The 13309-nt window shown below is 31.9% G+C and overlaps 1 pseudogene; it reads left to right on the top strand.

The window, feature by feature from the left end:
- The first annotated feature begins 3569 nt into the window (after nt 1-3569).
- On the top strand, nt 3570-4273 carry LOC105885414 (uncharacterized; annotated as a pseudogene).
- The last annotated feature ends 9036 nt before the right edge of the window (nt 4274-13309 follow it).

A 13309-nucleotide genomic window follows, 5' to 3' on the forward strand; every position in this document is an offset into this window, starting at 1 on the left:
TCTTAACAAATGATCAATATCTTACTGAGAAAATGAAGGTAAAATATCTAGAATAGGCAAATTAATAGAGACAGAAAGAACATTTGTGGTTACCAGGGTCTGGGGTGGTGATGTTGGTGAGAAGGTATTGCTTAATAGTTATGAGTTTCTGTTTGGGATGATGAAAAAATTATGAAAACGGATAGTGGTGATGGTTGTACAATGTCGTGAAGTTAATTAATGCCACTGAACTGTGCATTTAAACATGATTAAAATGTAAAACATCACGTAATATATATTTTACTACAATAAAGAAATCATCTCTGAACAACAACAAAAGATCACTAGGTGTGAATTTGCTTTTCTTCTTTTTTATGTACCTTTGTATTAAATTGCCTATCATTTTCTCTTTTTAAATTGATTTCACAGATACTGTGGCAGACCTAATTAAAACTAGAGGCTGCTCACAGTGAAGTAGGTCCCATTCATACAAATGTCCTCCTTGCCACTGTCATATAACCTAAAGACAGTTCCCATTAAAATAAGGGCTGACATAAGCAGTAAAGGAAACCCATATCACAACCAGGTCAGGTTAACTCTGTAATCCTTCATTAGTTCTCTATGCATCAGTGATAGACTACTTGAGATCAGTCAGTTCTACCCATGCTTCTTTTTTCTATTAATCATAGTTGCTAGCTAAATATAACACCATGCATGTCTATGTCCTCTATACTCTTAAATTCCTATTACACTGCACATCCTTGCCCCACATCTTCTCACCATAACCATTGACCTTTATGTTTTGCTCCAACTTAAACATGGTTCTTTCACAAGATAAATTACAAAATTATCAACTTGAGGCTATGTTTTATTTCATGACCCATATGGCATAGGACTGTGTTGTGGAGATGACATTATCCTCACATTTGTCAATGATTATTCTTTCCCTTTTGTGTAGAAGCATCTCTTCTTTTGACATTTATACCATTTGATATGATTCTTTGCCACTTTTCATAGTGACTTATTTGGAATGTAGAGTATGGGGAATAGAACTGTCAAAGACAAACTAATCTACTTACTTTATCTTTAAAAATGTACTATTATTATGTACCCACTCACTTATGAAGACCTAACTTGACACTTTTTCCCCCTACCTTCATGTATTTAATTAATTACAAAGTACCAATAACATTGGAAATTCCTGATAAGGATAACATATTACTTCTAATACAGACTCTTTTTCTACTTATTTCTCTAATCTCAACTTATCCTGTCTTTTCTACTCTTTAGCTGCAGGATCTTTTTCCTATAACTCAAAATATGCTTAACTCTATTCTAACCTCAGAATTATTTCACCTCAGTCTTATGTTGTCTTTCTATTCACAGATTCAACAACCATTTTTTGATAAGCAACTATGATCTAGGCATTGTGATAGGGAGTAAGTTTGTTATCTCTGTCCATTTTCTTGTTTTTCCTATCTGATACTTAGATTAGTATTTCGTTATAGAATTCTTTTTTAACCTTTAATTTTATGCATATTTTCTTATTAATTTACTCATTTGTTTCAAGCATTACTTGTAAGTATATGACTTCATATCTATACACAATAGTTTTCCTGAGTTTCTTGTTGTTGTTTCAAATTAATTTACTACTTAAGTATCTACTTGGATATTCTCATAGAAACTTGAAGTATAATGTGCAGTCTTAACCAGGTTGATTACCTGGTTAAAAAAAAATAACTAGTTTTCCAGATTCCATATAGTTAAATACATTGGAATCATTAGACTGCAACTGTTTTTTAAACAACTTTACTGAGATATGATTGGCATACAAAAATCTGTACATATTTAATGTATACAACTTGATGTGTTTGGAGATAAGGATTCACTTGTGAAATTATCACTACAATCTATGCCTTATATCTTTCCATGACCTCCCCAAATTTACTCCTGCCGTATTTACTTAGTGGTAGTAGTAGTAGTAGTAGTAGTGGTAGTAACATAAGAACACTTAACATAAGATCTACCCTTGTAGCAAGGTTTTAAATATACAATACAGTATTGTTAACTATAGGCACTATGCTGTACAGTTAATCCTTAGGACTTATTTACCTTATAGAACCAAAACTTTGAGCCCTTTGACTAAAGCAGCTATTCTAACTATGTTACATGAGGTAAAGGTAAATAATGATTGACATAAATTGAATGACAGAAATTCTCAGAGAAAACACAAAAATATAATAAAAAGAACCAAATATAAATTTAGAAATGAAAATGCAATACCTGAAATAAAGGTAAAATCAGAGAAACTAAAGAAGATTACTAGAAATTATCCAAATTGAGGAACGGAGATGGGAAAAAATGATTGAAAAAATGAAAAGTGGAACTTATGGGACAGTATCCAAAATTCATTAGAATCATAGAAGGAAGAAAGAGATTGCAATAAGAAAAATTATCTGAAGAAATAATGACTGAAAGCCTCCCAAATTTGGGAAAATGCATATATTTACAGATTTAAGAAGTACAGCTGATCACAAATAATAAATCCATAGAAGGCTATATCTATACACATCACAATTAAACTGCTTAAAATCAAAACTAAAGGAAAATTAAAACAGATAAGAAAAATAATATATTGCATACAGTGAAACAACCATTGTATATTTCAAATCAGAAACTATGTAGATCAGAACACAGTGAAACAAAATATTTGAAGTTCTAAAGGAAAAGAACTGTAAACCTGGCATTCTATTCCCAGCGCAATAAGGATAAATAATGTCATTCTCAGATGAAGGAAAACTAAGAGATTCCGTTACTAATATACCTTTTCTACAGGAAATACTAAAGGTATTTGTGAAAATGATATCAAACAGAAACTTGGATCCTCAGGAATGAAGGAAGAATAACTGAAATGGTAAACATTTAGCTAACTATAAAATATTATTTACTCTTAAGTTATTAAAATATGTACATCTTTGGAAAACAAAAATCATTAACAGTGTTTAATGGGGTTTTCTGTGTATGATGCAATTTATGAAACAATTCTAATGTGAAGATTAATAGATGGAAAGTAAAGGCAACTATTTAGTTGCAAAACATCTAAATTTTGCTTGAAGTGGCACAATATTAACATTAAGTAGACTGTGAATTCTTAGGTATATTTATTGTAATTCACAGAGCAAACACTGAAACACATTGCAAATAGATATAGCAAGAAAGATAATTTATAAATTAAAGTAGAATAATAAAAGTATGTAATATTCCAATATTTTAAAAAGAAGAAATAAATAAGAAACAGAAGAAAAAAAACACAGAGGACAAAGAGAAAACAAATAATACACAAGATTAAATTGAATTATATAGATATTTACATTAAATGTTAATGGTCTAAGCACTCAAAAGGCTGCAATTGACAGAGTAAAGTAGAATTCTATTATATTCTGCTTCTAAGAGAGAAAATTTAGATATAAGCATACACATAGATTAAAAGCCAATAGAGGAAAATGATATGTCTTGCAAATATTAAGCATAAGAAGGCTAGCGTGGCATTTTAATATAAGATAAAATATATTTCAAGATAGTGTCTGAGGATGTGCTGCTGGAGCCATGGATGGTTTGCTAAGCCTTTTAGTGCCCCAGGCCAAGACTCATGCCATCCATCATATCCCACTACCTGCACCCCTTCCCCCAACACATTTCTATCAGTCAAGAATGTGGGTGATGACACCATGTCTAAAGATTTATGATGTGAATTTGGTCCTGTAATCCTATAATTAATGTGTCTGCTCCACTTTGTTTCTACCCTAGCTATTAAAGAGGATTTCTTTCAATATGAGCATGTTTGTGATGCCAAACATGGTTTACATAATTTGGACAGAAAATGGATTTGTGGACATCAAATTGAAATACAGTTTTCACAGGTAGATTGGAAGACACCAAATCAGATGAAAGCCAAGGAATGAAGGAACGTGTACAGTTCTTCACATTATGATGATTATGGTAGATATAGATGTTCTAGAAGCTGAGATTATAAAAGAAAGAGACCAAGAAATCAAACTTTTGATTACAACTATAGAAAATCTTATAGTCTGAGAAATAGTAGACTGGCTGGAAGACCATAGTGTAGCAGAAGACATTCTGACAATGATAGATTCAAATATCAGAATAGATAATTTTCAAGAACTAAATCCAATTTAAGATCACTAAATCACAGCCCAAGAAATAAATGAAGAATAAATCATATCTTCGGTCTGCATTTCATACCAAAACTAGAGGCACCTCTAGAACAGATTGAAAAGTACATATTCATATTTGGTAGAACATTTTAGTAATCTAGGCTTTGCCTATAAAGAACAAAAATGTGATTATCTTCCAATTAAAAAAAAATCCCAGATCAGATGGGTTCACACCTGAATTTTACCAAACCTACAAAGAAGAACTGATACGTATACTGCAGGAATTATTCCACAATGTTGGGAAGGATGGAAGCCTCCCCAACTCATTCTATGAAGCCAATATCATCTTGATACCAAAGCCAGGAAAGGACACAACACAAAAAAGAAAACTACATACCAATATCTCTTACAGATGCAAAAATTCTCAACAAAATATCAGCAAATCAAATTCAACAACACATCAAAATATAATTCATTGTGACCAGGTGGGCTTTATCCCATAGATGCAAGGATGGTTTAACATATGCAAATCTATAAATGTAATACAATACATAAATAAAAGGAAGAACATGGACCATATGATTCTCTCAATAGATACAGAAAAAGCATTTGACAAAATTCAGCACAATTTTATGATAAAAACTCTTAATGAAATAGGCACAGATGGACCTTCTCAAAATTATTAAAGCCATATATGATAAACTCACAACCAATATTATACCAAATAGAGAAACATTGAAAGCATTCCTGCTTAGAACTGGAACCAGACAAGGTTGCCCACTATCTCCACTTCTATTCAACATAGTGCTAGAAGTCCTTCCCAGAGCAATCAGACAAGAGAAGGGAATTAAGGGTGTCCAAATGTGGATAGAAGAGGTCAAACTCTCACTCTTTGCTGAGGATATGCTATTGTACATAGAAAACCCCAAAGAATCAACAAAGAAACTCTTGGAATTGATAAATGTATTCAGTAAAGTCTCCAGATACAAAATCAATGCCCACAAATCAGTGGTATTCATATATGCCAATAACAATAGAGCCAAAAATCAAATGAAAGATGCAACAGCTTTCACAATAGCATCAAAGAAAATTAAATACTTAGGAATATATTTAGCTAAGGAGGTGAGAGACCTATGTAGGGAGAATATGAAACACTGAGAAAAGAAAATGTAGAGAATGTAAACAGAAGGAAAATTATACCGTGCTCATGGATTGGCAGAATCAATATTGTTGAAATGTCCATACTACCTAAAGTGATTTACAGAATTAATATAATCACAGATCTAGTAAAAGAATTCTATGCTTCGTATGGAACCAGAGAAGACATTGTATAACTAAAGCAATCTTAAGCAAAAAGAACAAATAGGAAGGCATCAGTTTTACACACTTGAAGCTTTACTTCAAGACTATCACAATCCAAATAGTATGTGACTGGCACAAAAACAGAGATATACACCTTTGGAACAGGACTGACACTGAGAACCCGGGTATAAAACCATCCTCATGTTATCGTCTAATCTTTCACAAAACAGACAAAAACATACAGTGGGAAAAAGAATCTCTATTCAATAAATGATGCTTGGAAAATTGGCTAACCACACGCAGAAGATTGAAACTGGATCCTCACCCCTCACCTCTCACAAAAATCAACTCATGTTGGATAACAGACTGAAACAGAAGATGTGAAACCTTAAAATCCTAGAATAAAATGTTGAGAAAACTCTTAAAGACATTGGCAAGCATTTATGAAGAAGACCGCCAAAGCAATCACAGCAGCAACAAAAATAAATAAATGGTACCTGATAAAATTAAAAAAGCCTCTGCACAGCTAAGGAAACTATCACTAGAGACAATAGACAACTTACAGAATGGGAGAAAATATTTGCATGCTACACATCAAAAGGGCTGATCACAAGAATCTATATAGAACTTAAGAAAATTAACAAGAAAAATATCAACAATCCCATTAGAAAGTTGGTAAAGGACATGAACAGAAACTTTGTAAAAGATGACAGAATAATGGCCAGCAAACATATAAAAAAGTGCTCAACATCTTTAATCATCAGGGAAATGCAAATCAAAACCACAATGAGATATCATTTAAGTGGATGGGAATAGGCAATGAAGCAAATAGGCAACCTAGAGATGGAGAAAATATTTACATGCTATACACCTGATAAAGGGCTGATAGCTAGAATCCATAAACTAAAAGTAGAATGACCATTTATTTGATCTAGCAATCCTACTACTGGATATCTACCCAAGGAAAAAAAGACATTATATAAAAAAGACATCTGCATTCAAATGCTTAGCAGCACAATTCACAATTGCAAAGCTGTGGAAACAACTCAAGTGCCCAACAATACATGAATGACTTAATAAAATGTCATATGTATATACCATGGAACACTACTCAATCATAAAAAAATGGTAATATAGTGTCTTTTGTAACAACCTGGATGGAACTGGAGACCATTCTTCTTAGTGAAGTATCATAAGAATGGAAAAACAAACACCACATGAACTCAATACTAAATTGGAACTAATTGATCAACACTTATGTGCACATATGGAAGTAAAACTCAAGGGAAATCAAGTAGGTTGGAGGGGGAAAGAAGGGATGGGTAAATTCATGCCCAATAGGTACAATGCACACTAACTGGGTGAAGGGCACACTTATAACTTTGACTCAAACTGTACAAAAGCAAATTATGTAACAAAAATGTGTGTACCCCCATAATAATCTGAAATTTAAGAAATGATAAAGAGGCCAGGCATGGTGGCTCACACCAGTAATCATAGCACTCTGGGAGGTCAAGGTGGGAGTATCACTTGAGGTCAGGAATTTGAGACCAGCTTGAGAAAGAGTGAGACCCTAAAAAAAAAATTATAAAGAGGTAAATTCATAAAGAGGATATTATAATTGTAAATATACATGCATCTAACATCAGAGTAGCTAAAAAATAGTTCTAATTAATAGATTTTAAGTGGGAGATATACTGCAATATAATAATACCAGGGGACTCCAATCACTTTCAACAATTGACAGATCATCCAGACAGAAAATCAATAAGGAAATATTTATTACACTTGAACTATAATTTAGACAAAATGGATCTAACAGATATATACAGAACATTCTACTCAATATCAACAGAATATATCCATCTCAAGATGGATGTGCAAAGGGAACATACTCCAGGTTAGATCGTATGTTAGACCACAAAAAATCAAATTTAAGAAATTGAAATCATAGCAAGTATCTTTTCCCACTACAATTTTATGAAACTGTAAATCAATAACAGGAGGAAATTTAGAAAATTCACAAATATGTGTAAATTAAACAAAATGCTAGTGAGCAACCAATGAGTCAAAGAAGAAATTAAAAAAAAAATAAAATATATCTTGAGACAAATGAAAATGGAAATATGATGTACAAAAACTTATGAGATGCAGCTAAAGCAATTCTAAGAGGGAAGTTTATAGTAGTAAAATTCTACATTAAAAAGAAGAATGATCTTGAAGAGGAAATGGTTCCAATTTTTCCCCATTCAGTATAATATTGGATATGGGTTTGTCATAAATGGACTTGATAAGTTTAAGAGATGAGCCATGTATGGCTGTCTTGTTAAGAGTTTTTTATCATAAAAGTGTGTTGGAATTTGTCAAATGCGTTTTCTGCATCTATTGAGAGAATCATATGGTCTTTGTTCTTGTTTTTATTTATGAGGTGAATTGCATTTATAGATTTGTGTACATTGAACCAGCCATGCATCCCTGGAATAAAGACCACCTGGTCACGGTGGACTATTTTTTTGATGTGCTGCTAATTCTATTTGATAAAATTTTGTTGAGGATTTTTGCATCTATGTTCATGAAGGATATTGGTCTGTAAGTTTTCTTTTTTTGTTGTGTCCATTCCTGGCTTTGACATCAAGGTGATATTGGCTTCATAGAATAAGTAAGGAAGAATACCATCCTTATCAAAGTTGTGGAATAATTTCTGTAATATAGGTATGAGCTCTTCTTTGTATGTTTTGTAAAATTCTGAAGTGTAGCCATTGACTCCAGGGCTTTTCTGTTTGGGGAGGTTTTTTAATTGCTGCTCTAATTTCTGAGCTTGAGATTGGTCTATTCAGAAATTCTATTACCTTCTGCATGAATGTAGTGAGGTTGATATTTCTAGGAATTTGTCCATTTCCTCCTCGTTATGAAGTTTTTGGGCATACAGTTTTTTATAGTAATCAAAAATAATGTTTTGTATTTCTGTGGTGTCTGTTGTGATCTCTCCTTTTTCATCTCTAATTGAGTTTATTAGAGCCCTTTCCCTTTGAGTTCTTGTCAATCTAATGAGAGGGCTATCAATTTTGTTTATCTTTTTGAAAAACCAGTTTCTGGTTTTGATGATCTGGTTTTTGTTGATCAGGATAAATTCTCCTGTTCTCAATTTGATTTAGTTCTGCTTTGATCTTAGTTATTTCTTTTCTTCTACTGGGATTGTGATTGGTTCGCTTTTCCTTTTCAAATTCCTTGAGTCTATTCATTAGGTTGTCAGTATCTAATCTTTCTGTTTTTTTGGATGTGAGCGTTCATTACTATTAGTTTTCCTCTCAGGTATGCTTTTGCTGTATCCCACAGGTTTTGATAACTTGTGCCTCCGTTATCATTTAGTGTGAAGAAACTCTTGATTTCCCTCTGAATTTCTTCCTTGAAACAATAATTTTTCAATAATAGATTGTTTAGTTTCCAGGACTTTGTGAATTGGTGAATATTTCTGTAAGAATTGAACTCTAATTTTATACTACTATGGTCAGAGAAGACACAGGTCTCCACTTCTATTCAACATAGTGCTTGAAGTCCTAGCTATAGCAGTCAGGTAACAGAAGGGTATTAAGAGCATCCAAGTGGGGGCAGATGACATCAAACTCTTGCTCTTTGCTGATCATATGATATTATATGTAGAAAACTATATGGATTAGTCCAAGAGACTCCTAGATTTGATAAATGTGTTCAGTAAAGTCTCAGGTTACAAAATCAATATACACAGATCAGATACATTCATATATGAAAATAACAGTCAAGCCAAAACTCAAATCAAAAGTGCAATATCTTTTACTATAGCCCCAAAGAATATTAAATATCTAGGAATATATTTAACGAAAGATATGAAAGACTTATACAAGTAGAACTACAGAATGCTAAAAAAGGAAATTGTAGAAGATGTAAACAGGTGGAAAAATATACCTTGTTCATGGATTGGTACAATCAATATCATTAAAATGTGAACATTACTTAATGTGATCTACAGAATAAATGCAATATGCATCAAAGTACCATCAAAATTCTTACAGATCTAGAAAAGATAATTCTTTACTTTGTATGGAACCAGAAAAGGTTACATATAGCCAAAACAATCTTAAGTAAAAAGAACAAATTGGGAGGCATAAGTCTTCCAGACTTTAAGCTTTACTACAAAGCAATAATAATGAAAATAACCTGTTATTGGCACAAGAACAGAGATATTGATCTTTGGAACAGGACTGAGATTCCAGATATAAAACCATCTGCATATGGTAATCTAATCTTTGATAATCGGACAAAAATATACAATGGGGAAAAGAATCTCTCTTTTTTTAGAGAAATTTTATGTTCACAGCAAAATGGAGCAGAAGATACATATTTTCCTTATGCTTCCTCTCTCCTATATATGCATAGCTTCCCTCATTATCCACTATGAATAGAAGGGAAAGCCTGGAAATAAACCCTCACATATATGGTCAAATGATTGTTTGCAAGGGAGCCTAAACTATTCAATGGGGTAAGTACTGTCTCTTCAACAAATGGTGACATGTACACTGCATAACCATACATGAAAGAATAACGTTGGATGTTTAACTTACACCATATAGAAAATTGACTCAAATAAGATCAAAGACCTATACATAAGGGCTGAAGCTATCAAACTCCTAGAAGAAAACATCAGGGAAAAGCTTCATAACATTAGATTTGGCATTGATTTTTTTCAGCATGATAGTAAAAAAGCACAGGCAATAAAACATAAACAGACAAGTTGGACTACATCCAAGGTCACACCCAACATAGTAAAAAGGTGACTTAAAGAAAGCGACAAAATACCTGCAAATCATATAGCTTATAGGGGGTTAATATCAAGAATACATAAAAAACTCCTATAACTCAGCAACAAAAGAAACCCAATTTTTAAAAATAACCCAATTTTAAAAAATAACCCAATTTTAAAAGTGGACAAAGATTTCAATAGACGTTTCTCCAAAGAAGATATACAAATGGCCAACAAGCATGTCAAAAGTGTTGGTGGGAGGATGTGGAGAAATTGGGACTCTTGTACATTGTTGTTGATAATGTAAAATAGTGCACCCACTGTGGAAAAATGGTGGTTTCTCAAAGAATTAAAGAAAGTGGAATTACCATTTAATAGAGCAATCCCACTTCTGAATATATATCCAAAAAAATTATAATCAGGGTCTCAAAGAGATGTTTTCACTCTCATGTTTATAGCAGCATTATTCCCAATAGCCAAAAGTAGAAGCAACCCAGGTGCCCAATGATAGATAAATAAATAAAGAAAATGTAGTGTATATACAAATAATGGACATTATTCTGCCTTAAAAAAGAAAGCAATTCTGACACGTGCTACAACATGGATGAAAGTCAGTCATAGGAAGACAAATAATGTATTAGTCAAATTATATGAGATATCTGTATTATCAAATTCATAGAAACAAAAAGTAGAATAGTAGTTGCTAAGGGTGAGGAGGAAATGGGGAATTTTGTTAAATGAGTAGAAAGTTTCAATTCTGGAAGATGAAAAAGATCTCAGATTTGTTATACAGTTATATAAATATAGTTAAGAGTACTGAACTGTACAATTAACAAGGATTAAGATAGAAAATTTTATGTGTATTTTACCACAATTTTTAAAAGAGTAATTATGAATTAGCACACAGAAGGTAGAGAGAGGCATAATAGAGGTTGCTGAGATTCATTGAATTTTGAGAAGTTTGGAGAATTTTTCTAATATATCAATATTTTTCCATTTGTCTGATTCGTATAGTTGATTTCTTTAGGAAAGCATTATCCAAAAAAATTGCATCAGAGACTTGGGACCCATGCTACTTCTAGCAATATCAAGTTAACATGGCCTAGGGTAAATTGTCTCAAGGAATTATGACTTGATAGATATAACATGTATTAGTTGTCTGAAGTAATATAAGTATTTTATTATACAAGTGGTCTGATTAAAGAAGTACCTTTCAAACTTTGAAATAATGGAATAAATAAATTTATTATTCTAGTGGGAATGTGGGCACAGTAAACCTTATGTAATATAAAATAGCATGACTCTTTAAAATTAAGAACATATAAATATGGTCATGTTAGTCAGGTATAGTATTTAAAAATAAAACTGCTTATTCTTAATATATTTTACATGAGTTTAGCTGTATGCTTACATTAAATTCTTGCTGTATTTTGTGAGAAAAAAATAAGGGGAGTCTTAGAATTCTTTCTAGAATTTTTTACACTCTTTCTGAGAAGAGGTAAATCCAACAAAATAAGGACAAATTTTGATTCATGAAGAGTCTTGATTTCAAAAGTAGATGATTTCTTCTCCTTTTTTTATTCTTCGATTACTCGATTATTTTCTTTTGGGATTATATGCTATCAGAAAAAGGAAATCAAGACATAGAAATGTTAATCTGATCAATTTTCTTAATACATAGTCTTTACTGAGGGAAAAAAGGATGATGCACCTGATATTTGACAGGTTAAAGTAATTTATAGAAAAGTAATTAGAATGTCAGGGCCAATAACCTGCTGACATTTGCTTATGGAAATACTCTGGAGAATGGCATTTAACATTTATATTAAAATGGTGTATATATAATGCAATGAGCTCTTCTTTCTTAATACTTTGTAGATGTGATGGTCCAAGCCATCAAATTTCTGGTCTAAAGTCTCTAGTGAAACTAAAGCTTTTGCATTTATTAATATATATGAATTAAAGGAATGAGGCTTGTGTTTTAAGGTTGTTCATTTTGTGCTAATATTTTTGGCATCTGGACATTTAGAGTTACACTTTAAAGTTACAGATGTTGCCAACCATCAGTTTGCTCCTAAAAACAAATGTGTGCTAAAAAAAAAAAAAAAAAAGATTGTGAAGTGTGAAACTGAGTGAACCTTCCCAAGCAAAAGTTCATTAATGTGTCCATTGTCATTTCTTGTTTTGCTTGGCATTAAAAGGACTAAATACATGGAGCATAGACAAATTATTATTTCATTGGTTGGAGTGCTTTTCACTCCAGATTCTGAGGTTTTCACAGATCATATATATCATTTTACTTCTATGGAATTCAGAGATGCTTTTAAAGAATAAGAAATAAAGTTTTACAAATTTGTTATTGGATATCTTTGTAATATTCTGTTTATTTTAGGAAATAATATTTTGGTTTTACATCTTGGTAATTCATAAATAAAACATAAAAATGGCAATGAAGAATAAATTTGTTTGGTAAATTATAAACAGTATTAATAATTGTGTTAGAAGGTTTTGGGTTATAATAATCCATTATCTCTTTCCTTTCTAGAATGCTATCTATTTCTCATCACATGATAGTTCTGAAATAAAGGTTAAGTGGTGCCAGTCATTAACTAGTAAGTTTGCAATACTATAACTACAGATATTGTTTCCCCACAGTGTTTTCACCATGACAACAATGATTGCATATTTCCATCACATACTATGTGTGGTATGTTCAGGTGGATGTTTATGCTTCCTAGCAGTTCCTTTAATTATTGAATATTTTGTTAACAATGCAATCCTCATAAGTACTCTACCAAATTAATTAGTGAAAGCCTAATTATCCAGTTTTACTTTACAATTGAAGATTTCAAGGTGCTTTATATAAAAACTGTAAGTCAATTTTCAATAATATCCCTTGCCACTTGTATAAATTTATATAAGCACATATCAGTATTGAAGGCAAGTTGGAAGCAGTCATTTTTGTTCTTTTTGGTTTTTATTTGTTTCGGTAATTCTAGCAATACTTAGCAGGACTTAATCATATTTATGTAATGAAAGTTGTTAACTGTAAGGTTAACAAAAATGACTAAGACTA

Source organism: Microcebus murinus, chromosome X (assembly GCF_040939455.1).
Source record: "Microcebus murinus isolate Inina chromosome X, M.murinus_Inina_mat1.0, whole genome shotgun sequence".
Lineage (NCBI taxonomy): Eukaryota > Metazoa > Chordata > Mammalia > Primates > Cheirogaleidae > Microcebus > Microcebus murinus.